This window comes from Melospiza georgiana, chromosome 2, assembly GCF_028018845.1.
Source record: "Melospiza georgiana isolate bMelGeo1 chromosome 2, bMelGeo1.pri, whole genome shotgun sequence".
Lineage (NCBI taxonomy): Eukaryota > Metazoa > Chordata > Aves > Passeriformes > Passerellidae > Melospiza > Melospiza georgiana.
The window spans coordinates 29,602,522-29,629,260 of record NC_080431.1 but is presented as its reverse complement, the minus strand read 5'-3'; positions in this window follow the sequence as shown (position 1 = coordinate 29,629,260).

Here is a 26,739-nt window from a genome sequence, read left to right as displayed (position 1 = left end):
TTTCAGGTGATGAGTAAATTGCCTTTTAAAGGTTTTCTGTGTATCAACTGGGATTGCTGTAGAAGAGATGTTTAATTTATTTACTTACTGTAATAAATTAGATAATTTACAGAAATTATCAGTCATAAATTGGTCATGGAGTGAATCAATCTGATCTCTATGAATCAGTTTATCTGTGACCTGTTGTAAGATACCGGATAGGATTTAGATGCAGAATTAATTAATTATTTAATTAAACAGGGCAAGTGTTGTCACTCTGAATGAGGTTCCAGCTCACTCATCTTATGAATCCCAGCTATAAGAGTTCATCTCATTGGCCATGCATTACTAAACGATATATTCCTCATCTGAAAGACTGCTCTCTCAAAAAATATTTATAAAATATTCTATTTGATACCCATTTGATTGCTTATTTCTATACTGCCGAACTCATTTCCTCTGAGGTAATTGAGACAATTGGTTTCTCATTATTTAGCAGATCCAGCTTTGGCATTTTAATTTTAGTTATTCAATAATTTCTAGCCTGTCAGCTTCTAACTTGGATGTACACATCCCTTTATTACTGAATTTTAACAATTTCCTTATTATTAGTTTTGATGCAGTCGATATTTAATCACTAAGAAACACCTATGACTTATGAATTGCTCTTGGTTTTGAATTATTTTTATAATGTTTTTATTGTTAATACATATACATAACCTGAAATGGAAAATAGATGTACAGACTTTAATATATAAAAATTATGGCCAGTAAAACTCAATTTGTTGGAAAGTTGAAAAAGCTATTTGGGGTTTTTTTATAGCTAAAGAATAATCATATATTTAAATGTCTATATTAAAATGATACTTACAAAATTATATGCTACTGTTAACACATGTATTCAGCAACTAGAGAGGGACAGATACTTAAAAGTAAAGGGAGTGAAATAAGATGCAGCGTATTTGATGCATTTATTTCAGACATAAATTGATAAGCATATGTAAGAAGCTGATGTGAGACAGAGAGAGAGGAGTTTGGAGAGAAAAATACTGCTACCACACAATGTCCTCATTTTTAAAAGTACTCTATTTTTCTTAATAAAGTTGTTCTGCCTCTCTTTTTCCTCTCCATTTCGTTGTGGAAACTTCCAACAGCTGTTCAAAAAGTTCTTTGCTTGCAGCAGGTCTAGAGTGCCACCTTTGACACTAACCCACTTTTCTTCAAGGTTGTGGCTGGGATAAAACAGCACTGAAAAGATAACTTTCAAGGCAACCTTGAGCTAGTGCCAGCTCGCTAACTTGGGCTCTGAATATCTCCTTTGGCTGGAGTTATAAGGTGTTGGTGATCTCTGCTTGGGAGCTGTTTCATGGTGACCCACGATATAAACATATTTTTCTTGAAACCTTTTCATCAGGCTGTTTCCTGTGTTTGTGGTGTTATTAAACAACATGTGGTTTGGCTATATCCTGATTGCTCAGTGATTGCTGGCCATGTGCAAAATAATGCTCCTTCACTATGGTGTCCTGGAAAAGGAAAACTCGTCTTGTGTTCCAGCAAGCAGAATATTTGTGACTGCAGTTTTCTGGAGGCTGAGCTTTATCCTGGCCTGACATGATCCCAGAATGAAGGGTGTTACAGCAGGCACTGCCTACTGAGATTCTGTTTACATGACTGGCCTTTGTTGCTGAATCACAAACATTTATTGACTTTATCTGACAAACTGATGCTCATGCTTTACCTTTCTGAATGCTAAGATGCTGCTTGTGAATTTAATTCAGGGTGTGAGTCTGCTGCTGGTGCCAGAAATGTGGTGAAAAACACATCCACAGCATGAAAAACTAGAGAATCAAGGAGGTAATGACAACAGGCCAGGCACAAGTCAGGGCAGCTTCTGGGAAAGGTCAGTCCTGTGCACGCAAGAGGGGAAAAGACCTTGGGTTAATGAACTTGCATAAATTAACTTTTGGCACTCCCTTTCCTCTTGGGACTCTAGACACAGTAACACTAGCAAAATGCAGACAGATGCTTCAGTTCATAGTCTCTTCATTAAATTAGAAAACACCTCCAAACAAAAAGCCAAGCAAAAGTGTGGAAAAAAAAAGGTGAGTGGCAAAAAAGGCTACATGGAGTGTATAAAAGGAAAATTACTCCTCTGTCTCATTTTTTCATATGTTAGAAATTTCATTGCAGAAAACCTTATTTTCTTGTCTAAAGATTAACTTTGACGTCACCTCCACAAAGACAAGCTCTATGGGCAATAGCCTGATAGCGGTGCTTCTGCCCAAAGAAAACAGAACTCCAAGATAAAATCTCCTCCAGACTTAACAAAATATTCTCCAGACTTAACAACATTATATGATGATCAGACTTTTCCCAGATTCTCCTCAGAGCAATTTCTGCTCTCGCAAAATGCCTTTTTTCATCTCTCTGATCTGGGTAAAGCAGTTGTTACCTCCCCTGGTCTTCTGCAGTTGTCACCTGCAGCAAGTAGTACCTAGGCAGTAGTACTAGTAGTAGTAGTATCAGTAAGCAGGACCAGTAGTAGCAAGTACCTAGGATGGAGGCAAGTCATGAACTTCACGTCTACAAAACAACTCTTAGAGCTTGGAGGTGCTGAAGTGTTGGCACTTATTCCAGAAACCAACCAGTCCTTTGCTCTATGCGCTCTTGGTTTGGTTGGTGAGCATAAAGTGCATCAATTAGCAGGCACTTCCAAAGTGTTTTTGTCCTACCTTGTTCCTATGTTAAGGAAAAAGGCAAATTAGAAGTTAAATTTGGCTTCGTGTATTGTGAATTAATAGATTAATTCTCACCTAGTCCCAGTGGAAGAGACAGCACTCAGTTTGCTAATGTGTTTGCAATATTAGACAGCCCTCAAAATGTGACACTGTATTTAAAAGTGACCTAAAGCCACTTAGAGAAAATTTCCCATGGGAAAAAAATTTGGATGAAGTGTTTATAAATATTTATGTATTAACATGAAACTCAGCACTAATTTTAGCACTGTGGTAACACCAAAGAGGGCAGGATACTTTTATGGTTATTCTGAAATTCAGTTTCTGTGGGAGACATTACTGAGCTCCAGGTCTTCCACTGTCCTTGGAAGGCAGTATACGTAAAGCTGATATTTGTGACCCTGTAAACTGCTCTGTGCTGGCAGACTGTGGCACTGGCAAATTGTCACCCATGACCCAAGATGAAATATCTTCTCAAATTCCTGCTCTCTCTATGCCTTGCATAGTTTCAGGAGTACTGCCTGGGAGAAGGTAAGAATGACAAATCACAATGTGTAGGGTAACCTAAATTCAGCAGCAGTAATGGATCAGATGTGAGTATGTAATGCAGAGACATCTTTGGATGGGTTCCTCAGGTCAATTTTCTGTGTAGGCCACGGGGAGGAACACACATTTCCAGTCTCAACAAGGGAGAAACCAACACTTCCCATCCTACATATGAAGTTAAATGTAGAACGGACATACAATATCTGAAAATACACCCTCTAACCAGGCACTTGGGATGACTAACTTAGATGCAGATTGTAGACATTGGAAGCATCAAGTGAGGGTGAATCTGTGTCTGAATCCTCATTTTTCAGAGGAAGTATATTATGGCAACATTTATTGCTCTAGGTGCTTTTGATCAGTCCCAGAAGTTATTTGCTTCTGGCCCTTTATTTTCTGCTGAGGTAAGCATACATGTAGCTTTGCTGTTCTAGTCTACTTTAAATAGATAAATGTTGCACCATCCCAGTGTTGTCCCTTAGTGCATTCAAATTTGTCATTTTCCTTGAGGAGAGAACTGAGCATACTGTGTAGATTTTCGTTTCATGACACTTCAAGACGTGTGTATCAGCAAAAACTTGTTTTATAGAGCATACTTTACGCAGAGTTGAAGGTCATGAAATATGTGATGATTTAGCATTTCAATGGAAACCATATACCACATTTGCTGCCTCTGTGCTGCTGAAGGAGAAAAAGAGAAATTAGTTTACCTGCCTTACTGTTTTTCAAGTACTCAAATGCTATACTGATTACTGCTTTCCTGAGCTGGATATGCATTTCTACATCTTTAGAGCGAAAAAACCATGACTAAAGATTACTAAGACTTCTGAGTTTCTAAGTCAAATGAAATGTGGGTTTGTGGCAAGCTACGAGAATATAATTAGAGGAGGCAATATACAGCCCTGTCAGGAGATTTGGACTCTTCTGCTATAAGGACATGCATTTTTTGTAACAATACACAAATGTCTTTGTAATGAAAACAGAGGGGTCTCAAAACAATTCAGATGCTTCAGATGTTTCTCAAGATAAAAATATCATATGGCTCAGTCAATTTTTGCTGCATATAGGCTATCAGGACATTTTCAGCTAATAGGAAATAATTTTGTTTCATGCTGTTTGTCACCTGTCCCCTGAAATCTGTCAGCCTCAGTGTGTCATATTTTCCAGCACCAATTATGTGAGGACTCCAAAGCTCAAGTGTCCAGTATTTCCCAGAAGGAAGAAATTTGATGACAAAGTGAAGAGATCCATCATAAGTGTGTGCTGCTCACTCTGGTTCCTGCATTATCCTGCACTTAAACAGTGGCCTTGAACTCCTGGCAGCATTATGAAGCAATGTTCATCAGTTCTTTGCTCCGGGCAGCACTTGTTTTGCCAACTTGAATCACCTCAAAGTTAAGTGCCAGAATTCTTTTTCCAGTTAATGAAGAGAAATCCTCACTTTCACAGTGTAATTCATCTCTGCTGGTTTAGGCATCTTGGCTGGTGCTTGCACTCCAACCCCATGTTTCTATGGGATCTCTGGCTAAGTAAAAGTCATCAACGTACTCACCTGTATGGGTAGCTTTTCTTTAACCTTTCATAAAGAATATATATATACATTCAAAACAAAAATAAAAGAGAAATAGAGAAATTCTTTTGCTTCAGTGAGAGAAAAAGATCATAAGATCATCTTTTCCAATGGTGGAAAAAAAGATGTATGAGAATAAGTATGTGAGAGAAAGACAGAAGATAGGAAAAGTGAATATTTCCAAACATATTAGATAGTGAACTTTGGATCTGCTTTCATTTAATTTAATTGTAACAATTCTGCCTACTTCAAGGTAACACTGCAACTGAACACAAACTCATTAGGAAAGTAATGATCACTGTGATAAGAATGTTTGGAAGGCTGAACAATTAGGTCAGCTTTAAACATTAAAATTTAACTTCACTAAATTAATTGCTTAACATCATACGTCTCAATAATGGCTAAATCTTACAGGATATTAATCATCACTGTTTTGTACACAAACCTGTTAGTCCTGAGCGCTTATCCTGAATTAGCTGTGAGTATGTAATATCAAGTAGCTGATGCTGTGACTAAAAGAATACACACAACAAATGATAGTTTTTATCCCAGGGGCTCATGCATCAAGTTCCAGACCTCTTGGGTATGAAAGCCAACAAATGATGCAGGACTGTTCTTTTGAAGAAGCCCATTTGAAGCACTTTTTGATGAGGCTGTGGCACTGTGGTGCTGTGTTTGTAACCATGAGATGCACAGTGAAGCTAAATTAAGTTTCACATTTCTTTTAGCTTCTCTCACCACTGTGAAAAGTACAGACAGTGTCTTTATGTGTGAGCTTTGTTTGTGTCAAAGGCAATGCTTGTAATGTATCTGAGAATGTAAACCTTGGACAGTCCTGACCTCTAAATTCTCTAAATTCCAAGGAACAGTAGCTATAGTACTATTTTATTCCACTATGGATTTATCAGTGAATATCTTGTACTTTATCCTGCTTTGATTTTATAGAGTTGACTGTTGATGAAGTCAGGATAGCACAGTGCAGGCAGTATTGCTGAAACTTGTGTAATGATTAGCTTGACAACATATCCTTAAAGTGAACGAAAGAAATTTACCCCAAAATTTTTTCGTTCTTCATGCATCCATGAGAGGATGAAGAAATAAGTAAATAATTAGTCTGTGAAATGAAGCTTCAAATTAGTTCTATACTTTCTATATTTTCTGACTGGGCTCTGAAACACTTTCTTGAAGCTCAGGGAGAGTTCTAACTTTGGGTGCTAAAACTTTAGTCAGTCTAGCTTAAGTAGTTTCCCTCTTAGTCTAAATATGGACTCCCTTTAGAGAGAGAGGCTAGGGCGTGATTGAAAGCAGAAATATAATTTTGAGTGCTCTGAGGCTGCGTACAGAAATACACCTGTCTTGTGGTATGTTTGGCTTGTTTCCTCAGCTGGAGGGACACTCAGCTTGAACAAGAGCAAAGCCTGTGGCAGTCAGCAATGCAGGTATTGCTCCCACTGACTGGGGCTCTGGAGTGAAGCTGGATGAGTTTCAAAGTGGTGATAATTTTATTATATTATGAATTTAATAATTTTATCCCCTTATGTATAAAAGGAACTTAGAAAAAACAGGCTTATTGGAAATATTGAGTGCCTAAAAGCAAGGTGGTGGGAAAGCTCTCCAGCATGTTCATTGTTGGTCTGTGATTTTCCAGAATGACAAGGCAAATGTTTGTACCATGTCTGTTTTGCTTGTATCTGATGTTTCATGCATTCCTGTACATGTTTTAAAAGGAGTGACAACATTCACTGAGTGAAACTTTAGCCTTTGCAATCACCTTTCCTTCTGTTTTTGTGGAAAACTAGATGGGTACATCAAAATATCCATCTCTGTCTGGTGGAATATTTTGGGTGATGATGCAAACTGCTACAATTACTGTGAGACAGAGGTGTAGCAGATGAAGGTTTTAGTTTTATCAGCTACAGAGGCTTCTGTCTCATACCAGTAGGAGATCAAGATTCAATCTGGCATGCTTTCTCTACATTAATGCTGCTATTCAACCTTCCTTTTCTTGGCACAAATGTATATACTAATAGTACACTAAAAGTTAGTCTTTTAGCCCTTTGAAAGTGAATGTTTTCACAAAATTATTATCAAGTTAAAAGATTTAGCTCTAGAACTTTCTTTTCAGTTTCATAACTGTCAGCTGCACTACTAGTTAAGGAGGTCAGTTTCAGAAAAGTACAGGGAAGGGGAAGGTTTATGGGAAAGGCAACCCTGTGAGCTGAGTCATAGGCAAATATCTTCTGACCTCTCCTGATATGACATCAGTAAATTTCAGTGCAAGACACACAAGTGAAAGAGTGCCAGAACATGCTAGAGAGAAAGGAAAGTTTCTGCTAGACTGGGAATTATAAGAATCTGAACTGTTTAAATGTACTAACAGGTCAACAGTGTGCTGATTCACACACATACAGTTTGTCCTCTAGTCTAGGGTGTGGGAGTGTGGCAATTGATGATTTTGCTTCTTTTGAAATGCCACTACAACATAAAAAAACCCATAAAAAATGCTACTCACAATTCAGAGGTTCACTCAGAAACCTCTGGTGGGTTCTTGTGTGACAGCAGGCTCTGGAGGCATCCCCTGCCCTTTGTGCTGTGGGGCTGTGGCAGCCCCTCACACTGAAGTCCCCTGGAACTTTGCTCTCCATCCTTTCATAGAGTTCCAGCTCAAATGCCTGGTGTGATCCCTCTGAATGGGATGGAGAAGGGCACAGAGCCCCCAGGAGCCACAGGCTGGTTGGTGGGGGCAGCTTCCAGCAGCCTAACCTGGCTCTGCCCAGAGCTAGTAACAGCTTCCATCCACCCTTGCAGGAAGGACATGGTGGCCTTCCTTTCAGACAAAACTTTCACTCTGAGAGGAACAAGTGTCAGACTTCTCCTTTTCGTAGTAGATTTGTTTTGTTTCGTTTTTTGGTTTATTTTTTTTTTTTTTAGACCCAGTGGCAGAAATTTTAACTCTGTTATCTACATAGCATAAATTGATGTTTCTATTTGTTGCTGTTTGAGAATTGAACTTGTCTTTACATGTGTAAATGCCAGTTTATATATGAGCAGCATATTTTTAAACATTACTAGTGATTTTCAGGTTGACAGTGTACCATCTTAGTACCAGTAGTTGAGAGGTAAAAGATTTTAGTGGCAGAAGAATGCTGGATTTAGACTTGAATAATTTATGGAAATTATTTTGATGCTTATTTCTACTTCTATAGTTTTTTTAAAGATTTGTTTTTACACTATCCTTAGGGAAAAAGAGACGTGAAGGAAGAGCTAGAGTGGAAAAATACCACAATTAATATTGACCAACAATTGAAAAACATCTCTAACCTTCTAGGAATTAAAAATGGTTGCTTCATTAAATAAGAAATGCAGACTAGACATGGTGATTCTTGTGGTGGACACAGAATTTCAAAGATACTTTTTAACAGCAAATTTCCAGAGCTGTGAAAAAGCGATTTGAAGAATGTAAGACACAAGTAATATGAATTTCTAAAAATGATTTTGAAAGTCTTCAGTTGGAAATAAAAAAAGAGCTCATTGTGCCAAAACATAAAAGCAATACTCCAGATGTATGACCAGCAGAAAAATCCCTCAGGTTTTCAGGTGTAACAACTTTTTCTTGAGTACATGGGTAAAATTTTAAGATTCTATGCAAAGTGTTAAAATTGTGATCAGAAAAGATAAGCATAACTCCTATTTTCATCTGAAGGACAAAGATATTTTACTATTGCAATACATAAATTATTCCAATCGTTTTTAAAAAATAAAATAGCAAAAATATGGAAATTAATTAAATAATTTTGGAATTCTCTTTGTTCATAGTTCAGGAGTGGTGTACTTGAACCACTGTATCTTCAAACGGCTATAGATTGAAACATTTTTCATTGCATTAAAAACTAAGTACTTGAACATCTTACATTACATTGCACTTGGTATGAAATCTGTGGTGAATTTGTAATAGTTAGGTAACTAATTTGGGAGATTATTTTAAAGTATTATTTGGACTTGTTTCAAGGTTACAGTGTGGAAAGCTAAACTGGTTTTTAAACAACTCAGTACAATGAACTTGACTTAAAAAATGTTCTGTAAGTTTTAAAAGAACTATATATAGCATTGTGAGAGTACTGCAGCACAATTCAGGATGATTTATTAGGATCACCAGTTCTAAGGCTTATGGGCAGAAAGATAAAAACTTCAGTACTGACACCTTGAAAGCCTTGTGACACAGAGACAATTAGCCCTGTAGAAGTTATAAAAAGAAGAGTGGGTCAGGAAAATGCTCTGACAAAAATGCTGCCCAGTCATTTCTTTTTGAAAAAGGGAGAAAATATGAGCTTTGAAAATGAATATGTTGGCACCTCCTAAGAAAAAAACCAGTTTCCTCTACATTAAATTTATATTCTATAGCCTTACTAATTATAGTGGAAGGAAAGGGGACAGGGTTTACTCTTGTAAACGGAAGTGTAAACACTTGAACACTACCAGCAGGGTCATTGTCTCTCTTATTCTTGAAGTCAGAGAGAGTGATTTGGCAAAGGTGACAAACTGTCTCTATGGTTGCTAGAAATAAAAGATCCTGGACATTCCAGCACAGCTCTGTGGGGGAAATGCACAGTCAGCTGCAGGGGGAGTGTGGTAAAGAAGAAAATAAGCAGTGTTGTAAGAAAGCCGTAGTATTTGATTGAGAGTAAGTGGTGACAAATTTTCTAACAATTGATGAAACAGAAATTTCTTACTGAAAACAAGAACTGTTGGAATTCTTTACATGGATATCATATGTAAAAAAAAAAAACCCAAAAAGTTTTCATTTTTACATCTTCTTCATCTTGGATACTGATTCATTTGATTTCTGTTAGAAAAACCCACAGAAACTAACTCCCAAATTACAACAGTTGTGAGAGAAAAAAGATGATGATGTCTTCTATATGGAATAAGTCTTGGAATAAGTTTAAAGAAAAAAGAAATTTGCAAAATTATTATAAGGCAAATTAGCAGAAGGAAAGTTGGAAGAATTCCTTTATAGAGAGGAATTTGTAGCATCCCCATTCATAGCCTGCATACTATTAACAATATGACAGAAATTATAGTATCTACCTGTGAAAGATGATTTTGCTATCTCAGGGCAAAAGTTTGTTTTTAAGTGTAAGTGGTCTGATTTCCAGGTACCTTATATGTGCATGCGTGCACCAAATATGTGCATGGTGCACCAGATTTCATGGTACGTGTTGAATTTTTGCTCAAAGAAACAAAAGGAAGAAGTGGATGCTCATTGCTAAAAACCAGGCCACTTCTTCAGGCAGGCTTATGTATTTATGTGAGCCCTTGATTTCAGATATTCAGATTTCAAAAATTTGGGTTTTCTACAGATTTATAAAGCAAATTCTTTATCTAGAGAAGAACTTATTTCTGTGCTTTTTGTTGGTGTTCTAAGCGAAAGCCATGCCAGCTGATTCTCTAAGCAGATAAGATTGTGATAAGCTCCAGTAGTTCAGTAAAGTCTTTCTCACTCATTTTATAACATACAATAAAGTGTGTTTATATTTTACTTTTTTATTCCTGGGAATTTCATTACACAGTTCATAGAATAGTTTTATTGGTTTGTCACTGGTCAAGGATCATCAATAAATTTGGCAGAAGGGAACAGAATGATTTCTGTTAACTGAACATATGCACGCTTTCTAGGTACACTGATGTGGTAAGGATGCCTTTAAGATGAGGATGTGTCCTTTTTTTAATAGCAAATATATTTTAGGGAGATTAAGAATGAAAGATTTCTGTCCTGCATATGATCAAGTTACAGGTGATTTTGAAAAAGCTCAGAGCTCTTGGTGTCTTTGATGATAGGCCTTTGGACTCAGAAACACTCCAGCACATCATAATGATTTTAATGTACTGATTAGGCTAAACTTCAAATCTTCAAGTCTTCAAAGAAAGGAAAAGGTTATATTAAATTTATTTAATGCAAAAGTGGCTTATTATTTTAACAACCTTAATTTTAAACATGTATTTTCAAAGAGATGGAGGTTCAGCTTCTTAATTTTCCTTAATATGCTCCCAGCTCCACACTTGTGCAGGTATTTAGGAGTGATTATTGATATATAAGCTCTCCACTTCCTATCCCTTAGGCTTTGCACCAATAACACTGCAGCAGTAGCAATTGCGTGCATTTGTAGCTGAAGTAGGAGCTTCACTGAGTGCAATGGGGAATGAGAACAGTATTTCTGACAGGTGAGGAATGGAGAGGTGTCGCAGACATTTTTTCATAAAATCCTCTCTTTTAGGATTTGTCCTTTCTGGGAAGCTGGGGCCCCAGAAGAAAAATGTAAACAATAATTATCTGCTGATGTGGAATGTAACAGGTGCATCTGTGATTGGTCTTCTATGAGTGTTTGGATTTGCTGACCACTCACAGAAGAGTTTGTCCTTGCTTTCTGCTGGACACAGAACTTTGTTATTCATTCTTTCCTATGCTATTCTTAGCTTAGAAAGCCTCTGCAACTTCTCTCTTTATTCTTTTTAGTATAGTAATAATGTATTATATATCATATATCAATAAATCCAGCCTTCTGATCATGAACCAAGATTCTCGTCCACTTCTCTCACCCTGAAGACCTCATCAGGTCGCTGTAATAGAGAGGAAAATTCCCTTGCAAGTGTCTCTTTGAGAGAATCAGCATCCTCTGGGAGTTCTGCATTGAGTCCTGACACTTGCCTTGCTGTCGAGTTAACCAGGTAGAAAATACCTGTGTTGTCAATATATGTCTGTTTTAGACACTGGCAGTTCAGGGATGCTGAATGTGCAGTGACAGCAAAGCCTGACTATTTGTCACCATAAGAAATACAGGACAAAGTAGGTGCTGTTTAAGTCCCCATTTCTGATGTATCCAACACAGAATTAAACGCATAAAAGTTTAGTGGATTTGGGGATCTTTAAAATCACATTGTAAACAAATATAAAAGAATTATAACGATGCTCTGTAGCAAAACACATTTAAATATTGATATAAAATAGAATAAATTAATGATATTAAATAAAATATTTACAGTATATTACAGTATGACCATGTCTCCTATTACAACTTCCTTGCTCTGACAGCAATGTCAGCTGTGTCTAGCAGAGTTTCTGTGGCTCAGGACCATAGTAGAGGATAAATCAAAGACATGGAGTCTCTATATTTCAAATACCCCTAGTTTAATTGTGTAAGACCTTCAGCTAATCGGGTAATCACGAGTGGGGGAACCCTTTCCATTGGAATTCTGACACCAGTACTGCAGCAGAAGGCTGCCTACCAAAAACTTGTCTCATTGCAGACAAATAGGACTGAGTGTGAAACTTCGTAAATCTCACACAGGTGTCACGGCAGAAACACAAAGTCCTGCATAACCCAAAAGCTGCCAAACCATGATAAAACTTAATTGTGCACTTTTTCTTGAAAGTTAAGAAAAAAGAATGAAGGTTCAGGGAGGTTATCATTATCTTATGTGCTGAAATCCCTTGTCTTGTTTAGGCCACGGGAGCACAAGGGACCATCCTGTATACTTCGATTCTGATAAAAGATTTTTGCCTTGAATCATACTTCAGACTGTGTCTCCATGCTTTTCCACTGAAAAATTCAGTAAATGTGCCTCACCTCAGTAGATTCAGTAGATAAATTCATGTGCCTTCCTCTCCTACAGCTTATGTATTCAGGGATAGTAATTAGGGGCAGTGAGACAACAATCATCCCTCTCTCCCTCTAATCACAAAGTCCACTGGACTTGCTCCAGTATGTCCTTCTCCTTGTTGCAGTGGTGGCATCTTGGAATGTAGCATTCCAAATGCAGTTTCAAAAGTACCAAAAAAGTCCTTCCTTAGATCTGTTGTCTGCACTTTCACAGCCAGGAGACTGATGGTTTTGCTGCAGCTGCTGATGCTTTTTTCACTTGTCCATCAGGCCCTTGAAGTTGATTTCTGCAGAACTGCTTCCTAAATGGGTGCCTTGTAGCCTGTACTATCTCATGGAGTTGTTGCCATTCAAGATGCAGGACTGAATTTGTTTGTCATAGAATTTCTTCAGTTGGAATGAACACATAAGAATCACAGAGTTCAACTCCCTGCTCCTCACAGGACTGCCTAAAGCTAACCCATTTGACTGAGAGCATTGCCCAGGCTCTCCTTGATCTGACAGGGTTGGAGCTGTGACCACTTCCCTGGGGAGCCTGTTCCAGTGGCCAGTCACCCTCTCAGTGGAGAACCTTTTCCTAATGCCCAGTCTGGACTGGGACTGCCCCTGCTTCATCCATTTCCTTGTGTCCTGTCACAGGTCAGCAGAGAGATCAGCACCTGCCCTCCGCTGCCCCCCCTGAGGAAGCTGCTGCCTGTGATTGGGTCCCCCTCAGCCTTCTCTTCTCCAAGTCACCTCAGCCACTTCCAACAAGCCTTGCCCTCGAGGCCTTTCACCAGCTTGTTTGCACACCTCTGGGTGCTCTCATAATTTTATCTGCTTGTGTTGAGGTGCCCCAAACTGAGCACAGAACTGAAGGTGGGGCTGCAATGTGCAGTACAGAGTGGAGCAAGCACCTCCCTTGGTGGGCTGGTGATGCTGTGTTGGTGCACCTCTGGGTACATGGAGCTGTTTTGGCTGCCAGGGAACTGCTGACTCATATTCAACTTGCTGACAACCCAGACCTCCAGATGTCATTCCTCAGGGCTGCTCCCCAGCCTGTGGTTCCCTATTTATACGTGTAACGAAGATTACACCCATCCCAGATGCAAAATCTGTCACTTGCTCTTGTTAAATTTCACGTTTGCTGATTGGAAAGCTCTTTATCCAGAGTATATCCAGATCTCTCTGTAAAGACTCTCTACCCTCAAGGGAGCTCACACTCACTCCCAATTTAGTATCATCACTAACTTGCACTTGCACTAACTTGCATTCTCGTTTTGAATCCAGATAATTTATAAAAATATTAAAAGTTTTGCTGATAGCCTGTTTCTCCAGCTTGTCTAGGATCTCTCTGAATAGCAATTTATTTGGTGTCATCTGCAAACTTGCAGAGAGTATGCTGCTGCCCACAATGTTAATGGAGACACTAAGCAGTGCTGGCCCCAGCATTCATCCCTGATGGATGTCCCTATTAACTCGCTGCCAGCTGAAATTTGCACCAGTGATGACAACTTGAGGACACCAGTCCAGCCAACTTCCCACCCACATTATTGTTCACTCATCCAGCCCATGTCTTACCAATTTGGTGATACAGGGACTGTGAGCACTGCGTCAATGGCCTTGATAAAGTCAAAGTGTGTGGCATAATACTCCCCTTTCCCTTATAACAGTGCCAGTTATCACAGAAAAAAAGGCAGGTCAATCAGACATGATTTGACCTCATAAATTAATGTTGATTGTTTGCAGTCACCTTATCTTTTATGTGACTGGAGAAGGCTTCTAAACACTTTTAGTCCATGCTCTCAGGGCATGAGGTAAGGCTGACTAGCCTGTAGCTTTGGGCTCTTATCAGTGAAAACTGAAATAAAAAAGGGATTGAGGACCTCATGTTTCTCCTTGTTACCTCTCTGTCCTAGTTTTAACTGAACTGGGATAGGGATAATTTTATTCCTACTAGCTGGTGGTACAGTGTTGGTTTATTTTGTATTTAGTATAAGAAGAATGTTGACAATACACCGATGTTTTGTTATTTGCTCAGTAATGCTTACACCAAATCAAGGGCTTTTCAATTTCCCATACTCTGATAGTGAGGAGATGAACAAGAAACCAGGAGGGAGCATGGCTAGAAAAGCTGATCCAAACTGGCAAAGGGGATATTCCTTACAATACAGTGTCATTCTTGGTATATAAACTGAGGGGAGATAGTCAGGAGCTGCTGGTGGACATCACACAGGGGTGGTGAGCAGCTGTGTTGTTCATCTCTTGTTCTCTTGTTTCTCTTGGGTTTTAGTCCTCCCTCTCTCCTTTGTTGTCTCACTTTCCAATATTCTTCTTCTTCATCTTATTATTCTTCTAGCCTGTATTTTGTTTTATTTCAATTACTAAACTGTTCTTATCTCAACTTATGTGCCTTGCCTTTTTTTCCCTGATTCTCCTCCCTATCCCACTGGGGATTGAGTGGGGTGAGTGACTACATGGTGCATAGTTTCTGCAGCTAAAACATGGAAATCTCAGTCTCCTTAGACATCCTTTTGTTGCTTTTATCCTCATAGAAACCTTTCTTGCTGATTTTTTTTCTTTCTTTTCCCCCCCCTAAAAGTATGCCGTCTAGATTTTCCACATAATCACCAGATCCTGACTTTCTTTTGTCCCATGTGCTATTTGTAGAGGTGAAACACCATGAAAAAACACAACCATATAGCTGATTTGCAATAGGATACAGTGAATCCCACCTGAGATAGGATTCAATGCAGCTCCATGAGCGGTGCACAATTATCTCAGCAGGATCTCTGCAGCCTGCCTGCCTTAATTCTGTCTTCAACATAAGAGGCACAAACTGGGAGGAATGGCCATCATTACAATGAACTAACTAGTACAAAACAAGAGTGAGAATTCATACCAGCTGTGTGAGAATCCTATAAAGGTCTATTTTTATGTTAGGGGCTACAGTGAAAACATTCCTTTACTTTATAAAATCCTGCAATATAAACAAGAAGAAAACACTGAGAAGAAAACTTGTATCTGATGCAGGTATTCTTTTTGCAAAGTTGTCCTTCAAACAGTAACCTTTTGGTCAGGGTTTATTGGGCAATAAATTCCAAGTATTATATTTGCAGAGCTATGTAGACAGCCAGCACTATGTTTTGCAGCTTCTGCAGCTCCATCTGCATTGGTCTCGTTGGGTGGTGCACACTCCAGGCCATCTGGTGCCCAGTGACTCATGGCCCTGTGCCTCAAGGCTCACCCTACCCAGGGTGTGCTTCTCTCATTCACCATGCCTTGGGCTTAGCTTTGGGTATCTGATGGGCCATGTGGTCTTAGGACACTGCCATCATCTTCTTAGTATGATTGTTCATTTCTTTGGGTCTGAAACAATGAAAAAATGGTTGTGTTGAAGCCTATGAGGGTAGTGATTGTATAGCATGCAGTGGAATACGTGCATTTTACAGGAACATAGGAAGTCACAGGGGAAAATTTCTCTGCAAGCTGCCTGACAGTGAATGACTAGGTAGGAAATGTGTGAAAATATAATTCCTTAATGTTAAATAATTATTTTTCTTTTGAAACCAAACATTGCTTTAACAAGCAATAATTATGAGATCCTTCGCTTCTTCACCTGGCTTCGACTCAAGTTTCCTTTAAAATGTGGTTTTATGGAATCCTTTTATAGCTTTTACTAGTGACCGTGGTTTTCAAACGTCATCAGATGCTTAATGTTTAACATGCTTTCTGATGTCCTTAACCTCAGAGTTTACCAGATTAGATATTAATTTCCTACAAAGGGGATAAAAAAGGGAAAGTTTCCCAACTGATGTTAACAGTATATTCTATACAGATGTTTACATTAAGCTGTGATCTGTCAATACTTAGGAAATAGCAAAGGTGTTTTCCCACTACTACTAGAGTATGATTCTTTGAAAAATGTTCTTTCTTTTAGAAACTGAAAAGATGTTTCATGAAAGTACTGCCTTATCCTCTACTCATTTTGAAGCCACAGAGGTCTTCAGGGTTGCTGAAGACAGCAAAGTTTTCTCTATACATAAAACTGGGAAAAGCGGCTGTACAGAAACATACTGATACTAATGACACGTTGACTTAGTCATGGAGGTCTAGAAATGGCTGCATAAAGAAGTTTCTTCTTTCCACCTGTAAGTTGCACAAGGATTGTTTTTTATGTACAAGTATCTCTGATATTGTAATTTTGTTAAGTGTCCCCAAAAGATCTGTTGCCCCTAACGACCCTTTGGTTTGTTTTTTTTTTTTAACTCTCTTTGTGAGTATTTTTTTGAAAGATACTTTAAAATATACATACATTTCTAATATTAAAAAAAGAATACGACCAATGCTGACTTGATGCCTTTCTTTTAGGGAGGCAGAATGGTAGAGCAAATATTTACTCCAGATCGTGGGAATCTCTCATGGGCACTTTTACGAAGCAATGGGAACAGATAATTTAGGTTCTGTTTTATTTTCAGTTTCTTTGCAGAAAGCTGAAACCGTCCAAGTACATTGTTGACAGAAAAGGACTTCTGGAAGATACTTGCCTTTGATCTCCTGCCATACTGTGCTATGGAAGTTATCAAGTGCTCTCAGAACTGCTAGAGCAAATTTTGCCCTCTGAATGCTCTTATCCATCAGAGCTGTGTCCCATATCTCTAACAGCTGTCACGGTTTTCTCACAGAGTTATCTACATCTGAAGGAGAGCAGGTGTTATTTCTAGCACTCCTTCGTGGCCTGGCATCAGCAGTCTCTCACTGTCACCGCAGGACCATGGCAATGCTCCAAGCTGCACATTTCCCACAAACACTGGATGGTGAGGATCTAGAGATTAACAACAGGGCCCACACCTAATTTTCTGATATCAAACTATAGCACTCAGGAAGTTTATCTCACCTACCTGTATTATTTTTCCTCCAGTCACATTAGAGTAATATGAGTTCAAATTGTTACCTTTCCAAGGACAGGGCATCTTGTTTTTGCTTGTTTTCAGCATACACTCTGGCCTCATGAAAATCATAATCTTAGCTAAGTGAAAAAAAAAAAAAGCTTCCTTTTCAACACCTCTTTCAAGTATGGGAAACAGATGGCTCTCTCCATGCTTCATGGCTGTTACCATTTGATGTGAAGTATCTCCAGTGTTTGAATTTGACACATGCAAGGGCACCGCTCTCTGCTTTAACACATCTTCCATATCTTGAAGATATTTAGGGATGCTACAAGGCAACCCTTCAGAACCGTTCCTTAGGCTATTATGGTTGCTTTATGAGGTAGTTGGTATAAATGAAAGCAATGTCCAGTGATTATTATGGAGAATACTGTGCTGCACACCAGTTATACATCTGTATTGTCTGGCTGCCCATTCATGACAAGTGAATGTCAAAAAGGAAGAACCATCTCTATTTCACCTCTCTTACTCAATTGAGTAGATCAGAGCACCATCCATGCTCATGATCTCTTTCTGCTAGACAGAACAAAATCATGTAGGAGGACCTAATCTTTTTTTCTAGATAGCTCTAGACAGCTTCAGATAACTTAGCTTGCCTATCTAGAGTTCACATTTACCCATTTTTACTGAATCACATAGAGGATAATTTAGCCCATGAAACCTAAGAAACTCCATAGGCTGACTTTTATTTTTGGTTTGTTTGTTTTGTTTTATGAATTTGCTGTTTCTTACTACCTCCTTGTTCCCCAAGCTGTAGTTGGTTACTAAATTTGAGGGTTCTCTAATGAATGAGGGACATTCATTAGAGTTCTTCAGCAGTGTAGATAATACTTTCTATACCTAATTCTTTTCAACAATGAAATTTGTATTTTTTTTAACTTACAAATAAGATTTTAAAAAGTGAAAGATGAGTAGTAAAGTTTCATCAGTTTTAAGTTAATATAATATATTAAAATTTCCTCAACTAGTTTCAAGGAAACTTATGCTACTGGTTTTCCACACAGGAGTCAATTAGAGCCTTAATGTTATCTTAAATTGTAACATTCAGTACCCTAAGTCATAAAAAGATTGAGTATGGATCACTCATAAACACAATACATAAATTACAGTTCCTCAGCTGTGACGTATTGTTACACACAAAACCTTAGTGAAAAAGGCAGAATATTTATAAATTATCACTATCATTTTGTGCTGTAGAAAAGAAAAGCACAAAGCACTATTTGGAATGTTTGTTATTTATTCCTTTTCCTCCACTGATTTAATGGAATTGAAAGAAATACTACAGGAAAAAATTATTTCACTTGTGCAAAAGACGAATGGCAGCAGTGGTACTGTCCCCTCCTTCAGCTATGTTTTGAAGTAGGGTACATTAACATCCAATTACGTAACTTTGAAGAGGCTGATATCTGTGTCTGAGAGCCTTATTTCCTCATTATAATAACTTTGGGTATGTAAATTTCTCCACTGATATGAAGCTTACTGTCTTATGCTAAACTGCTGCTTCCTTCACGGCTCCAGAAACTGTTGCTGTGAATCTCTCTTTCTACTGCCCTCCTCTCCCTCTGTGTCACATGTGGCGTATGGGCTGTGACCTTGGCATGCTCATGTCCCTGAACCCTGTCGTTTGTTTGTTGGGTGTAGTCCTAAATAACTTGCCAGGTTGTCCCAAAACCACTTGACTAAGCAGTAAACTGAACCCAGCTCCTAAACTGTCCTTCAAACCATTTTCCTGATGTCTACTTGTCTGAGCGTAAAATATTGCGGACAATGTTGCCACATCAGCTGCTTTGTAAAAAATTATGGTTTTGGAACAATGATGACTGCTTAAATATCAAATGGGGATATTATGTGCTACTTGAAATACATGTTTCTATTTGAAATACTGTGCATTAGGTAACTGCAATGGCCCACCTAAACAAATAATTGGTATCTGAAGCTTCTTGTAATTGGACATTCCACTGATAGCAAGGATTATAACTGATGATATGGACAATGCAATAAAACACCATGAAAGGTAATGAAATCCTGTACCTTGTCTTAACAGATTTATTTGCTTACTCTCTTTTGATGTCTTCAGCAAGACTAGAAGCCCAAACTGCCCAGTCTACTGTTTGTAGGCTGTGATATCACCCAAATATGACATGCTTTTTGAACTGGTACAAGAATACTGTCCTAACCCTAAAACATGTCACTGATAAAAACATTTTGAGATGATGCTTTCCTTATCTATTTTGAAGAATACAGTGGTTAAATAGAATTGACTAGAACTGGAGGACTAACAAGGTATCTCATTTCAACTCAGTTTCTTTTACAGCCTGTAGCAGAGTCATCAACCTGCAATCTGCCTTCCAATTTCAAAACTTTTGTTGAGAGAAGGTGGGGAAGTGAAATTTAACTTTCAAACATGATAAATAACAAGGGAATAGCTCACCATGGGAAAAAAAATTTTCCAGACCAAAGGTGCCCAAACAAATCTGGTTTCTCCCAGAAAACATACCTTCTCAGCCTGTAAAACCACGTCTCCTCTCTTGTATCTCCTTCATTTAAATCGGTGCATAGGAAAACAAACAAACAAAAAATTTTAATTTGTATTATCTGAAAAGGATGACTGTTAGGAGAGAAAAGTGCTCCTTTAGAAATCAGAGGGGTGAAGTGCTTTAATTTAAACTCACACGGTTAACAATGTACAGTTTAAAATTTGAGGGTAAATGAGGTTGACATTCTAGAAAAATCAATACAGATCAGTTTACCTCCAACTATTTTCTTATCACTATGCTAGAGAAGAACATCTGGGTTACTGAAACAGCAAATAGTAGTGGAGGTTCATTGCTCACCACAGTAAAATTTAAGAGATGAAGTAAAAAAGAGAGAGCTTCTGGCCTCAGTCATGTCAATGCTAGGGAAGGATTGACTAAATCCCACTACCCTTTTAGCCCTTAATCACTTGAATTTGGTTCCTGTGATGAGTACACCTGTACAATGCCCACCTTAGCGCTGCAGTGTGACCTCATTCAACCTTTAGTAACTCCCATCACTTTTTAATTGAGATATCAGGACAAGGTATATCACTGTAAAATTCAATTCTCTTTATTTGGTGATTCATTTGAAATTCTAATTAGACACTTCCCTCCCCTCCCCACTTCCTCCCCCCCCTAGATTACCAGACAATAGAAGTAACAAGTCAAATTAGACAGGATCTCTTACTACAAGCCTTCATTACAGTTCCCTTTATCCCTGGACTATCTGGGTCCTTAGGAACTTGCTTTAAGAAAACCAGTTTCTGCAAGACTAAAACTCTGAGTATATGTTACATGCCAGAGGTAGGAGAATTTTACCTACCCCATGAGAATTTTCATTGATATCTAATAGATGCATGTATTTTATGTGAGTGTGTGTCTATATTTCTGACTTTTATGTACACACATATGGCAATATCTAATTAACATGAGAAAAAAAATTCTACTTTACAAAAGATGTTAAGCTATATAAAGGTGTGATATTTGTATCAAGAGCCAAGTTAGAAAGGACTTTTGCCATTTAAATTGCCAAGTTAAATACAGCACAATTGAAGCAAACGTGTCCCTCCAGGCATTCATAAGCCTACACTTGGGAACTCTTGGAAGTTAACTTAGCACCAGTTGTATCTTATTTAACTTGGCCATTTAAAGGGCTAACCCTTTAGCAACTTGGCTCATACTGACTGTATCACACCTTTGCGTGACTGACCTCCCCCTCTCAACTTTCCCTCTTATAGTCCACGCTGAGTGTTTTTGATCAGATCTGATTTATGCTATTTTGGCCAATTAACATGAAAGAAAAAAGCAAAATCTCTGAAGGACAGGTCTGCAAACATAACACATAATTGGATGGAAATGGACCTGTTCCCATTCTTTTTGCCTTAGCTCAACATGAGAGCATTAAATGCCAGTTGCCTGGTTTTGCCTGTTGTCTGTGCCACCCTACAAGTAAATTTCCCCAAAGTCTGGGAGCTGAATATTTTTTGCTCTCTTGCAGGACTCATGCACTGCTCTAAAAGAAGCTGATACCTGCTCTGAGAGGCAATCAAGATTGGGTGCAATTAGAGAAGAAAATGGAGAGGGCAGCTGGTGTGCAACTGAAGGCTTCTGCAGTAGATATGTCAGGGCATGCATGCAGTAGGGCTAGATGGTAGTGTTAAAAGTGCACAAAGATTTAGATCTCGATTCTTTTGGTAAATAAAAGCCTGAAAGACACTAAATTAGAGTTGGATTACTGTGTAAAATTATCAATTGTGAAGTATCAGTATCAGTGAAGAGAGAATTCAGCAGAAAAAGGAATTTAGTTTTGGCATTAAAATGCTGTTGGCATACAGGGCATGGGAAATTGAACTTCTTCAGATTGAAAATCATGCATAATTGAAGACACTCCCAGGAGACTTCCATCATCTGAGTCAGCAAAACCAGAAGAAATGGCAATGGAATCTGATGGAAACATTGTGTTGCAATCTTTGTAGAAGATTACATAAGATAATTAAACACTTGTAAGTCATAAGAATGCCTGCAGTATAAGCATTTAGATTAGATATAAAGAAGACAAAATGACTTCTCTGAGATGCGTACGTCATCATACACATGGTGCCGCACCATCTTCCGATCTGGCATGACATTCCAGCCCATGTAATAAAACCTCTCCATTTAAGGTGATGTATGGACAGAGATGCAGGAGGAGCAAACAAAGAGGGGTCAAATGGCCCCCAAGAACTGAGGTGGTTAAAGATGGATTTATTGGTGGTAGGAGAAGGGAATGAGTATGTCATCCATCTTCTTGGTGGTAGTAACTGTGTAATGCACAGATTGAACAGCACTCTTCACACTGTTCTGAGAATTGGCCCCACAACAACAACTTTAATATTATATAATCAGGGTATGGTTCTGTTTACAGGTAAGCCTAAGGAAGAGGTGTCTTCCACAAGAAGAATCAGGAGAACCTTTCCCAGTATCTGGGATATATCTGCTCTTCAGGAATCAATGGTGGACTTGACACTGCTGGGTTCACAGTTGGACTTGATCTTAGAGGTCTTTTCCAACCTAAATGATTCTGTGATTCTGTGACTCTTGGCCATGTGGGATGATCATCCCATGGGCTGTGTGAACAAGCAGGATGACATCTTGCAGTGCAGGCAAAGCCAGTGATGGAAGGAACTTTTGTTCACATCCACCACGGCAGACTGTCCAAGGACATGTTCATGAGGCTGATTGAATATCTGTTTCCTCTTGGGTTGTCTGGGCTGGTTTTCATTGAGTTGGGTAAATAAAGATGATTTAGTAGAAGCAGGTGCATTTTGACAATATACTATCAGCATACCCTACACCTATGTCATACAGAGCTAAAAATTAAACCAATTTGTGCCTGGATTTGTACTCCACCTTACTATCTGATATCTCTAGCATCAGTTTTCAAGAACAAGATATGCAAAGAAGCAATATCTTTTTTCACACATTTTTCTGTAGATAATATTTATGGTCTTCTATTCTTTTTATTTGAACACTTTGTGCTGGCACATCTTGCTGGGCAGTGAAACCATCTGATCTCAGGAACTGATTATGCAAAATGAAACTGAAGCTCAGTTTTCCCACTCCCATCATATGTCATGTTAAATGGTGATATTTTCTGATTTCTGTGTCAATATTTCCCATGATTTCAAAAGTTTAGTTTCAGGACATAGAATGAAAAATAGGAGACAAGACAAAATAATGTAAGCTTGTTGGAAGGAAGGGAAAACAAATGCAGCAATTTGTTTCCCAACTGAAATAGCAAGTGACAGGTCTGAGATGACCTATGAGTTTAACTCCACAGTTACTTGTTTTTTAAAGGCTATGGAGGTCGTTTAGTTTGGTGGTATAGGATAGAATGTAGAATTCACATCAAAATTTCTGCAGCCAAAATCTACTCTTTTCTGAAAAGAGTAAGTTTTAGTATAGTGTTTCAAGAGGTGGAGTACTCACTATCACTTAGGCCAAAATTTCAAGGGATTGATTAAACTACAATAAAGGATTTCAGTTGTCTGTGTTGAGATCTAAAATTAGTCTAAATTCTGAATTCACAAATTCCCATCATCTGTGCAAAACCTTTCTTGACATAAAAGTCAGATCAGCCTCCACAATGCTAATATCAGAGTTAGGGAGGAAAGAAAACCAATTGTGCAGTCTACTACTTAATGAGCACATGGTGAAATTGTGCTAAAATATTTTATATTTGCTTAGGCTGCTTTCTAAGCTTTTTCCCAAGAATAAATAGATTGTATTTGCTACAGTACACTGTTTTTCTGTGGAAGCTCAGTCTGTGTCACAAATTCAGTGAAACAGTGCACTATATGAAACTGCTTAACATGGATCTTTCTTTTTCTGATGTAAACAAATTAGACAAATTAAAGTGGGCTGAGGAGTTAGGACCTATACTGCAGCCAGTAAAAATAAGTTCTGCTTGAAAGTTACAAACTGAGTGATCTCTATCAGTCTGTTGTTTAAAAGAAGAAAAATAGACAGATCTTTGTATAACTACCAGGGTACAGGTTGAAGGGGAAAATATATTATTTTATTTTGATTCTTTGACATTTAGAAGTTGTCCATTGCTCATTTCCTAATCCAAAGTACATCTTTCAGATGAGCTCTTGTCTCATATCTCTTGAAATTTATCTGATAAGAAAAGACATTTTTATCTCTGAGGTTGTAAAGATGAGACTCACTGGTAAAAGCGTGTGGCACACCCTACTTGATTCAGCATGTAGTTAAAGACAGAAGGAATATTGAACTTGGAGCTGTTACTTCGTCATCTGCTTTGATCTATAAATTTTGAAGGTACATTTTCATACAGAAAAAGAGGAATATTGAAAAATGTTAATTCTTTGGCAGTTCTTGGTGTCAATGGGAAAGGTTTCACATGCTGTTTTTGTCTAAAAACTGTTCTTTCTAATTCTGAGCTCTCATCTCAGTTTTATGTCAAAAGCTCCTTGGTTGGATTGCAGTGTTGCAATCAACATTCCTGGATTTCCTTGTGTTATATCCATTCTGTTTCTATCTGCTCAGACTTTACTTCCACCAGTAGTTAATCTAGTTGCTCAGCTTCTCACACTTCTACTGATATCTGTCATCCTCATTTCTTTTCTCTCCTTATATTGCCCTCTATGCTTATACCTACTGATATATTCACATGTGCGTTTCTGGAATAGATAAATCTTTTTTTATCCACCTCCCTGCTAGTGATCTGGCCAATCTGCATGAAGTATGACAGAGGTGTTCTCTGCACGTTTCTGGCTGTGTCTAGATTTATCCTTTGTTGTTTACTGCCATGCAATTCATGTCATTATCTATCAATTGCTGACAAAGTGTTGGTATGTAGGTCCTTTCTGGATGGAAGATTTATCTCCTGAGGGGACCAGAGCTATCTGTGATGGGTCTGGCACATGCTTAGGCACATCTCAGGTGGAGGCCCAGGTACCTTCACACAGACAGGAGTAAGATTGTCTCACTATATGTATGTACACACCATTAAAGCAGAGGACAGGGCCTGATTCAAGCCCGCAGTACTTGGGGATGGCCTTTGCCAATACTGACAAGTACTGCAAAAACAGCTAGCAGTGGCCATGAACTGCAGCCCTGTGTGCAGGCTTTCTTCATGGCACCCTGTCATTTAGCAACATTGCATCCCTTGTGCACAGCATACTTTCCTCTCACAGAGTGGAGTGTGTAAGGAGTTGGGGTGCTGTGCCTGACACAGGTTGCTCTGGGGTGCAGCTGTGTTGGTCATTCTGCTACAGTCCACCAGCTGAGCTGTGCTCATGGCTACTTTCCCTCTGGCATTCTGCTACAGTCCACCAGCTGAGCTGTGCTCATGGCTACTTTCCCTCTGGCTGAAGAGGTTCTCTGGAGGGCAGCCCCAGAGGCAGGGTGTGGTGTTTGTCCTGTCTCTCAGGCATCTTGCAGTCCTGTTTTACAGCACCATTAGCATTATTGCTCTCTTCTATGGGGATAAAACATAGGCTTCAACAAATGCCTCCATATCAAATTTTTCTGAATAAATCAAAATCTGCGTAGGCTGCTTGCTCAGTGTGGTGGAGTCTGGGAGCAGTACCATACGGCTCTCTGTACGTTCCCCTGGGTGCCTACACACTATTCTCTGTGCTCTTCCATCATTTTCAGGAATGCAAGCAGTTGTACTACCCCTAGGGAAAGTTTCCATGCTACTAGGAACAGAGGACTTCTGCTTTGAGAATTCACAGTCCCTCAGAGTAGGCACGCAGTGGAAGCCAGTCGAGAGCCGAACTACAAGGCTTGGCTCAAAGGATCTGTGCTAGGGTTCTACTATATGCTGAGCACAAGTGTAACAAACAAAAATTAAATTGTTGAACTTTCTTTAGAGAATTGAGAAATGTGATTTAAATCTCCTTAGATGGAAGAGGAGATAGAACTCTGTCCCTCTGCCCCTGCTCTTCTTCCAAAGCAAAGGTGATTTGGCTGATGTACACCGAGAGAAGGAGGACAAGCAAGTAGGAAATGGTCATCAACAGCAACTGCATGTAAAAAAAACCAGCAGAAACATCCTGTTGCTCTGGGTCTCAAGTAGGTTTGTTAAGAATATGACTGAGACTGAAAATCTAAGGAGCAACTGGTGATGGAAGTCCTTATATCCAGGTCCTTGCTGGGCTTTGGGGTTGTTGTTTCTGACCTGAATGATGCTATAAGCACTATCAGAGTCTGCATGCTTGTGTTACTTAACTGCCTGAGGAACTCCTAGATAAAACTGTAATATGTCTCTGGAATTCAGGTACTTTTTCTAAAGAGTTTAACATTAAGTGCAACAAACAATTTTTCACTTTTGCAATCATTCATGTGTCTGACTGAGTAGTCTCATAGCACTAATTTTCCAACTCCACTGTCAAGTGTCCCTTCTTATAATGTTGTCCTTGTTTTGGGTGGGAAAGAGTTAATTTTCTTCCTAGGAGCTGGTACAGTGCTGTGGTTTGGATTTAGTATAACATTTTTAACACATTGATATTTCAGTTGTTGCTAAGTAATGCTTACCCTGGGTCAAGGACTTTTCGGTTTCCCATGCTCTGTCAGTGAGGAGATGCACAAGAAGCTGGGAGGGAGGGACCCTGGCTGATACAGCTGGCCCAAACCAGCCAAATGAATATTTCATATAATAGAAAGTCACACTCAGTATATGAACTGAGGAGAGTTGGCTGGGAGGGGATGATCACTGCTCAGGGATGGGCTGGGCATCAGACAGTGGATGGTGAGTAATTATGCAGTGCATCACTTGTTTTGCTTGAGTTTTTTTCACTT